Here is a 9,563-nt window from a genome sequence, read left to right as displayed (position 1 = left end):
TGAACCTATTGAAAATGAAACTCCTTTTGAATTTCCTTCGGGTATGATGGAAAAACTGCTAGCTAATCCTTTTACAGGAGATGGAACAAAGCATCCTGATGAGCACTTAATATATGTGGATGAAATTTGTGGATTATTTAAGCTTGCAGGTGTTCCTGATGATGTTGTTAAGAAGAAGGCTTTCCCTTTATCTTTGAAGGGAGATGCATTGACATGGTATAGGCTATGTGATGATATGAGATCATGGAACTATAAAAGATTGAAATTGGAATTTCTTCAAAAGTATTACCCTATGCATCTTGTTCATCGTGATCGCAATTATATATATAATTTTTGGCCTCGCGAAGGAGAAAGCATCGCTCAAGCTTGGGGGAGGCTTAAATCAATGTTATATTCATGCCCCAATCATGAGCTCTCAAAAGTGACAATTCTTCAGAATTTTTATGCTCGGCTCTCTGATAACAATTGCACCATGCTCGATACTTCTTGTGCTGGTTCTTTTATGATGAAGACTATTGAATTCAGATGGAATTTATTGGATAGAATTAAACGCAACTCTGAAGATTGGGACCTCGACGAAGGTAAGGAGTCAGGTATGACACCTAAGTTTGATTGTGTTAAATCTTTTATGGATACCGATATTTTTCGTAAGTTTAGCACTAAATATGGACTTGACTCTGAGATAGTAGCTTCTTTCTGTGAATCTTTTGCTACTTATGTTGATCTCCCTAAGGAGAAGTGGTTTAAATATCATCCTCCCGTAGAAGTAAAAGTAGCTGCACCTATTAAAGTTGAAGAAAAGACTGTCACTTATAATGGTCCTATTGTTCCTACCTCTTATGTTGAGAAACCACCTTTCCCTGTTAGAGTAAAGGAACATGCTAAAGCTTCAACTGTTGTTCGTAAAAGCAATATTATAACTTATACACCTCCTGAGCAAGTTAAAGTAGAACCTAATATTGCTATTGTTAAAGATCTCTTGTCTGATAATATTGACGGGCATGTTATTCAATTCTGTGGTGAAACTGTGAGAATTGCTAAACCTTGTGCTAAAGATAAACATAGACCTGTGGTAGCTGTGCCTGTTATTTCTGTTAAAATAGGAGATCATTTTTATCATGGCTTATGTGATATGGGTGCTAGTGCTAGTGCAATACCCATTGACTTATACAAAGAAATTGTGCATGAGATTGCACCTATTGAGTTAGAAGAAATTGATGTCACAATTAAGCTTGCATATTTCACCAGTGGGAATTGTTAGAGATGTTGAAGTCTTGTGTGGGAAAACTAAATATCTCGCTGATTTTCTTGTTCTTGGTTCTCCACAAGATAGCTTTTGTCCCATTATATTCGGTAGACCCTTCTTGAACACTGTTAGTGCTAGGATAGATTGCAAAAAGAATGTTGTTACTATTGGCTTGGATGATATGGTTCATGAGTTTAATTTCTCTAAATTTAGTAAAAAACATTGTGAGGAAGAATTGCCTAGTAAGGATGAAATTATTGGTCTTGCTTCTATTCCCGTACCTCCTAGTGATCCTTTGGAACACTATTTGCTACACCATGAAAATGAGATGTTCATGAATGAAAGAAGGGAAATAGATGAAGTATTCTTTAAACAGGAACCTATTCTGCAACATAATTTGCCTGTTGAAATCCTAGGGGATCCTCCTCCACCCAAGGGTGATCCCGTGTTTGAGCTTAAACCGTTGCCTGATAATCTTAAATATGCTTATATTGATGAAAAGAAAATATATCCTGTTATTATTAGTGCTAACCTTTCAGAGCATGAAGAAGAAAGATTATTGAAAAATCTGAAAAAGCACCGTGCCGCTATTGGATATACTCTTGATGATCTTAAGGGCATTAGTCCCACTCTATGTCAGCATAAAATAAATTTGGAAGCGGATGCCAAACCAGTTCGTGATCCTCAACGACGTTTGAATCCTAAAATGAAAGAAGTGGTAGGAAAAGAAATACTCAAGCTTATGGAGGCAGGTATAATTTATCCCGTTGCTGATAGTCAGTGGGTAAGTCATGTCCATTGTGTCCCTAAGAAGGGAGGTGTTACTGTTGTCCCTAATGATAAAGATGAATTGATTCCACAAAGAATTATCACAGGTTATAGGATGGTAATTGATTTCCGCAAATTAAATAAAGCTACTAAGAAATATCATTACCCCTTACCTTTTATTGATCAAATGCTAGAGAGATTACGCAAACATACACATTATTGCTTTCTAGATGGTTATTATGGTTTCTCTCAAATACCTATGTCGGCTAAAGATCAATCAAAGACTACTTTTACATGCCCTTTTGGTACTTTTGCTTGTAGATGTATGCCTTTTGGTTTATGTAATGCACCTGCTACCTTTCAAAGATGCATGATGGCTATATTCTCTGATTTTTGTGAAAAGATTTGTGAGGTTTTCATGGACGACTTTTCCGTCTATGGTTCCTCTTTTGATGATTGCTTGAGCAATCTTGATCGAGTTTTGCAGAGATGTGAAGAAACTAATCTTGTCTTGAATTGGGAAAAGTGCCACTTTATGGTTAATGAAGGTATTGTCTTGGGGCACAAAGTTTCTGAAAGAGGTATTGAAGTTGATAAAGCCAAGGTTGATGCTATTGAAAAGATGCCATGTCCCAAGGACATCAAAGGTATAAGAAGTTTCCTTGGTCACGCCGGGTTTTATAGGAGGTTCATTAAGGACTTCTCAAAAATTTCTCGGCCTCTGACTAATTTATTACAAAAAGATGTACCATTTTTCTTTGATGATGATTGTGCAAAAGCATTTGAAATACTTAAGAAAGCATTAGTCTCTGCACCTGTTGTTCAGCCACCTGATTGGAATTTACCCTTTGAAATTATGTGTGATGCTAGTGATTATGCTGTAGGTGCTGTTCTAGGGCAAAGAGTTGATAAGTTAAATGTTATCCATTATGCTAGTAAGACTCTAGACAATGCTCAAAGAAATTATGCTACTACCAAAAAGGAACTTTTAGCAGTTGTATTTGCTTGTGCTATATTCAGACCCTATATTGTTGATTCTAAAGTAACTATTCACACTGATCATGCTGCTATTAAATATCTTATGGAAAAGAAAGATGCTAAACCTAGACTTATTAGATGGGTTCTCTTGCTGCAAGAATTTGATTTGCATATTGTTGATAGAAAAGGAGCTGAGAACCCCGTTGCAGACAACTTATCTAGGTTAGAGAATGTTCTTGATGACCCACTACCTATTGATAATAGCTTTCCTGATGAACAATTAAATGTCATAAGCACTTCTTGTAGCACTCCATGGTATGCTGATTATGCTAATTATACTGTTGCTAAATTTATACCGCCTAGCTTCACATACCAACAAAAGAAAAAGTTCTTTTATGATTTGCGACATTACCTTTGGGATGATCCACATCTTTATAAAGAAGGAGTAGATGGTGTTATTAGACGTTGTGTACCTGAGCATGAACAGGAACAGATCCTACGCAAGTGTCACTCCGAAGCTTATGGAGGACACCACGCTGGACATAGAACTGCACATAAGGTATTGCAATCTAATTTTTATTGGCCTACTCTCTTCAAGGATGCCCGTAAGTTTGTGTTGTCTTGTGATGAATGTCAAAGAATTGGTAATATTAGTAGACATCAAGAAATGCCTATGAATTATTCACTTGTTATTGAACCATTTGATGTTTGGGGCTTTGATTATATGGGACCTTTTCCCGCCTCTAATGGATATACACATATTTTAGTTGCTGTTGATTACGTTACTAAGTGGGTAGAAGCTATTCCAACTAGTAGTGCTGATCATAACACTTCTATTAAAATGCTTAAGGAAGTTATTTTTCCGAGGTTTGGAGTCCCTAGATATTTAATGACTGATGGTGGTTCACATTTTATTCATGGTGGTTTCCATAAAATGCTTGCTAAATATGACGTTAATCATAGAATTACATCTCCTTATCACCCGCAGTCTAGTGGTCAAGTAGAATTGAGTAACAGAGAGCTCAAATTAATTTTGCAAAAGGCTGTTAATAGGTCTAGAAAGAATTGGTCCAAGAAACTTGATGATGCATTATGGGCCTATAGAACTGCATATAAGAATCCTATGGGTATGTCTCCGTATAAAATGGTTTATGGAAAAGCATGTCACTTACCTCTCGAACTAGAACATAAGGCATATTGGGCTATTAAAGAGCTCAACTTTGATTTCAAACTTGCCGGTGAGAAGAGGTTATTTGACATTAGCTCACTTGATGAATGGAGAACCCAAGCATATGAAAATGCCAAGTTATTTAAAGAAAAAGTTAAAAGATGGCATGACAAAAGGATACAAAAGCGTGAGTTTAATGTAGGTGATTATGTATTACTATACAACTCTCGTTTAAGATTTTTTGCAGGAAAACTTCTCTCTAAATGGGAAGGTCCCTACGTTATCAAGGAGGTCCATCGTTCCGGTGCCATAAAAATCAACAACTTCGAAGGCACAAATCCGAAGGTGGTAAACGGTCAAAGAATCAAACATTATATCTCAGGTAATCCCATAAATGTTGAAACCAATATTATTGAAACCGTAACCCCGGAGGAATACATAAGGGACACTTTCCAGACCGTTTCAGACTCCGGAAAGGAATAGGTATGTGGTACGGTAAGTAAACCGACTCCAAAACAATTTTTAAGGCAATATTTCACCGTTTTGGAATATTTAGAAAAATAGAAAAATAAGTGGAAGTCCGGGAAGGACAAAAGGCCTTCACGAGGGTAGAGGCGCGCCCTACCCCCCTAGGCGCGCCCCCTACCTCGTGAGCACCTCGTGTGCCCTCCGGACTCTGTTTTCTTGCACGATACGTATTTTGGTCGGTAAAAATTCATTACATATTCTCCCAAAGGTTTTGACTCCCGTATCACGCAAATATCTCTTGTCCTTGTTTTGAGCTATTTTTCTGACAGATCTAGATCATCATGACGTCCCCAAGTGCTTCCAAGGACAAGTTCTTCCAGAAGGTGATCAACCCTTACCTCGCGGAGGTGTTGCGACACCCTCAAACCATTGAGATGCGTGATGGGTTGCTGCACATCCGCGATGTTGAGGGACCCAAGGGAACCGGAAGCGTGGAGGCGAGGATCGAAGCAATGGAGCAACAAGTTTTCAAGTGCCAGGGGATGGTGGAGCGTGGAATTAACGTTAGCCACAAGATGCTCGCGGAGTTCACCAACAACTACGAGCCGGATGCCAAGAACACAGAGGAAGCCATCTTCAAGCTATATGAGAAGATCGAGCACCTCCAAGCCCAAATCTATGATCTGCAAAATCAAAACTGTGAGTATGAATATAGATTCAAAAGGATGAGTTTGGCTGCAGATTTGAGGATTCCGGAGACTCGATCATCCTTCTATGATGGTGAGCCTATGCCATGGAAGGTGGACGACAAGACCGCATCATCAACAACACCTCCACTTCCTCCAACAACAAAGAAGGAGATATAATCACATGGGTATGGGCACTCCCCTTGGCAACCGCCAAGCTTGGGGGAGGTGCCCCGGTATCGTATCACCATCACAACTCCTATCTTTACCATTTTTTTAGTTCGATCCTCTTAGTAGTATCTTGATTTAGTAGAATAAAAGTCATGGCATGATCTAGTTTTGAGTTTTGATTTATGATCCCTCTATGTAGTCGAGTCCGCGAGCTATATATAATAAAGATTAGTGTTGAGTCAAGGGCTTGATTATTTTGCCATGATCTTGGGTGAATAAAAGAAAAGAATAAAAAGAAACAAAGAGTTCATATTGATCTTATTGAAAGTAATGACTTCACATAGAAAGAGTATGATGATTAAAAGTTGTTGGGAGTTGGCAAATATAGATTTGGTCATCGTTGGAGCACTCATTAAAATATGACATGCTAAAGAGTTGATGCTGGACAAGGAAGACAACATAATGAGTTATGTTTTCTTGTATCTGAGATAAAGTATGTTGTCATGGATCCTCTAACATGTTGAGCTTGCCTTTCCCCCTCATGCTAGCCAAATTCTCAGCACCAAGTAGAGATACTACATGTGCTTCCAAATACCCCTAAACGAGTTTAGCCATGAGAGTCCACCATATCTACCTATGGATTGAGTAACATCCTTCAAGTAAGTTGTCATCGGTGCAAGCAATAAAAATTGCTCTCTAAATATGCATGACTTATTAGTGCAGAGAAATAAGCTTTGTACGAACTTGTTGTGGAAGTAATAAATGCGACGGACTACATAATAAAGTTCCACATACAAGGGGCAATATAAAGTGACGTTCTTTTGCATTAAGATTTTGTGCATCCAACCATAAAAGCGCATGGCAACCTCTGCTTCCCTCTGCGAAGGGCCTATCTTTTATTATTATCTTCTATCTTATGCAAGAGTCATGGTGATCTTCACCTTTCCTTTTTCCTTTTATCCTTTGGCAAGCCCATCATGTTGGAAAGAACATGATATATATATCTAATCGGATGTAGGGGAGCATGAATTGTTATTGTTGACATTACCCTCGAGGTAAAAGGTTGTGGGGAAAAACAATAAGCCCATATCTTTCTCTGTGTCCGATTAAAACTCCGTAACCACAAGTATTGTGTGAGTGCTAGCAATTATGAAGGACTAAGTGATAGTTGAGTATGTGGACTTGCTTTTAAGCTCTTACATAGACTTTTTCCGATGTTATGATAAATTGTAATTGCTTCAATGACTGAGATTATACTTTGCTGGTGCCCAATAGAGTTTCTGATTCATAATTTTGCATTGTGAAAAGATCATCACTTGAACATAAGTAATCATATGACAAATCTATATATGTTGTTGTTATGAGAATAATCATGATGCCTTCATGTCCATATTTTATTTTTATCGACGCCTCTACCTGTAAACATGAGGACATATTTATTGTTATGGGCTTTTCGCTTGAGGACAAGTGAGGTCTAAGCTTGGGGGAGTTGATACATCCATTTTGCATCATGCTTTTATATCGATATTTATCGCATTATGGGCTGTTATTTCACGTTATGTCACAATACTTATGGCTATTCTCTCTTATTTTACAAGGTTTACATGAATAGGGAGAATGCCGGCAGCTGGAATTCTGGGCTGGAAAAGGAGCACATATTGGAGACCTATTCTGTGCAACTCCAAAAGTCCTGAAACTCCACGGAATGTCTTAAAATAAATAAAGAAAAATCATCGCGAAAGATGAAGGCCAGGGGGCCCACACCCTGTTCACGAGGGTGGGGGGCGCGCCCCCTGGGCGCGCCCCTACCTCGTGGGCCCCCTGGTGGCTCTCCAATGCCCATCTTCTCCTATATGAAGTCTTTCGATGAGAAAAAAATCAGAGGCAACCTTTCGGGACGAGACTCCGCCGCCACGAGGCGGAACCTTGGTGGAACCAATCTAGGGCTCCGGCGGAGCTGTTTTGCCGGGGACACTTCCCTCCGGGAGGGGGAAATCATCGTCATCATCATCACCAACGCTCCTCTCATCGGGAGAGGGCAATCTCCATCAACATCTTCACCAGCACCATCTCATCTCCAAACCCTAGTTCATCTCCTGTATCCAATTCTTGTCTCCAAGTTCGGGATTGGTGCTAGTAGGTTGCTAGTAGTGTTGATTACTCCTTGTAGTTGATGCTAGTTGGTTTATTTGGTGGAAGATCATATGTTCAGATCCATTATGCATATTATTACCCCTCTGATTATGAACATGAATATGCTTTGTGAGTAGTTACGTTTGTTCCTGAGGACACGGGAGAAGTCTTGCTATTAGTAGTCATGTGAATTTGGTACTCGTTCGATATTTTGATGATATGTATGTTGTCTAACCTCTAGTGGTGTTATGTGAACATCGACTACATAACACTTCACCATTATTTGGGCCTAGAGGAAGGCATTGGGAAGTAATAAGTAGATGATGGGTTGCTAGAGTGACAGAAGCTTAAACCCTAGTTTATGCGTTGCTTCGTAAGGGGCTGTTTTGGATCCATATGTTTCATGCTATGGTTAGGTTTACCTTAATACTTTTGTTGTAGTTACGGATGCTTGCAATAGAGGTTAATCATAAGTGGGATGTTTCTTCAAGTAAGAACAGCACCCAAGCACCGGTCCACCCACATATCAAATTATCAAAGTACCGGACGTGAATCATATGAACGTCATGAAAACTAGCTTGACGATATTCCCATGTGTCCTCGGGAGCGCTTTTCTTATTATAAGAGTTTGTCCAGGCTTGTCCTTTGCTAGAAAAAGGATTGGGCCACCTTTCTGCACTTTATTTACTCTTGTTACTTGTTGCTCGTTACAATTTACCTCTTCACAAAACTATCTGTTACCACTTATTTCAGTACTTGCAGAGAATACCTTGCTGAAAACCGCTTATCATTTCCTTCTGCTCCTCGTTGGGTTCGACACTCTTACTTATCGAAAGGACTATGATAGATCCCCTATACTTGTGGGTCATCACTTGAGTGCCTGCTGCGAGTAATGGTCATCACCTTCCTCGGCGACGTCGGGCGAAGGGACCGCTATACGCCTCTTTTGGGCCAGTCGCTCCTCGAGATCCACGGGAAGCGTAGCCGGGCTTAGGCTGTGATGCTCTGGAGTGGGGGATTAGGATCTGTGGGAAAGGGGGCGTTTGGCAGGCGTCATCTAAGAAACTCAGGGCGGCCTGGGTATAGAGGTTGGTGGCTAAGCTGCACGAGCAAACCCGCAGATGTAGAAAATCGAGGCCTTGCGGCGGCGGCAGCGGCAATGGGGACCTTGCTAGGGTTTTGAGCGAGGGAGGGTGTGTGTGTGTGTGTGCGCACGCCCGAGGAGCTTTTGGTGTGTGTGTGTGTGTATGTAGAGGGGGGGGGGTGTTTGAGGAAATGACACGAGTACTGAAAATTTTACTATGCAGGAGTCAAACGCGGGATTGAAATGCCAGGCTATTGAAAATTTTGATGATAGTGCATCGCACACGGTCCGGAGATAACAACCGTGTGTTATGAAACAGAAAAACCCTCGAGGCGGGCAGATATTTTCTAGGGATGCAGGCGTTATTGGGAACAAGAAACACCGCACACGATCCGGAGATAACAACCGTGTGTTATGAAACAGAAAAACCCTCGAGGCAGGCAAATATTTTTGAGAGGGGGAGCCTCGTGGAGCCCAATCTACTGTGGCAATGTGTGAGTGACAGGTGCACCGGCGTGGCACACGATTAGTTTGAGTGAACCGTGTCTGTTACGTCATCCGATTTATCTAATGTTCATAAATTTGGCGAAAAATGACGCGGGAGAGGGTCAGAACACGAACACACTTGCATGTGGACAAATTTATGTATCAAAAGGGTGGTTTGATTTTCAAATACCAAATGCAACTTCGATGTGGCACCTCTCTCGCAAAGCGCACTGTATTGATTGCCCCCACCCCCCCTCTCGTGTCGGCACGAAGGGAATCCTAAGCTATGAATGCATGCCCCTCCCCCAACCGAGGTTCACCTAGCAAAGTGTGAAGTAGCTAGTAGCCCCCCAACTCCCTCGTGTCGGCACGAAG

The sequence above is a fragment of the Triticum aestivum genome, chromosome 4B (genome assembly GCF_018294505.1).
Source record: "Triticum aestivum cultivar Chinese Spring chromosome 4B, IWGSC CS RefSeq v2.1, whole genome shotgun sequence".
Classification (NCBI taxonomy): Eukaryota; Viridiplantae; Streptophyta; class Magnoliopsida; order Poales; family Poaceae; genus Triticum; species Triticum aestivum.
Note: the sequence above shows the minus strand (reverse complement) of the source record.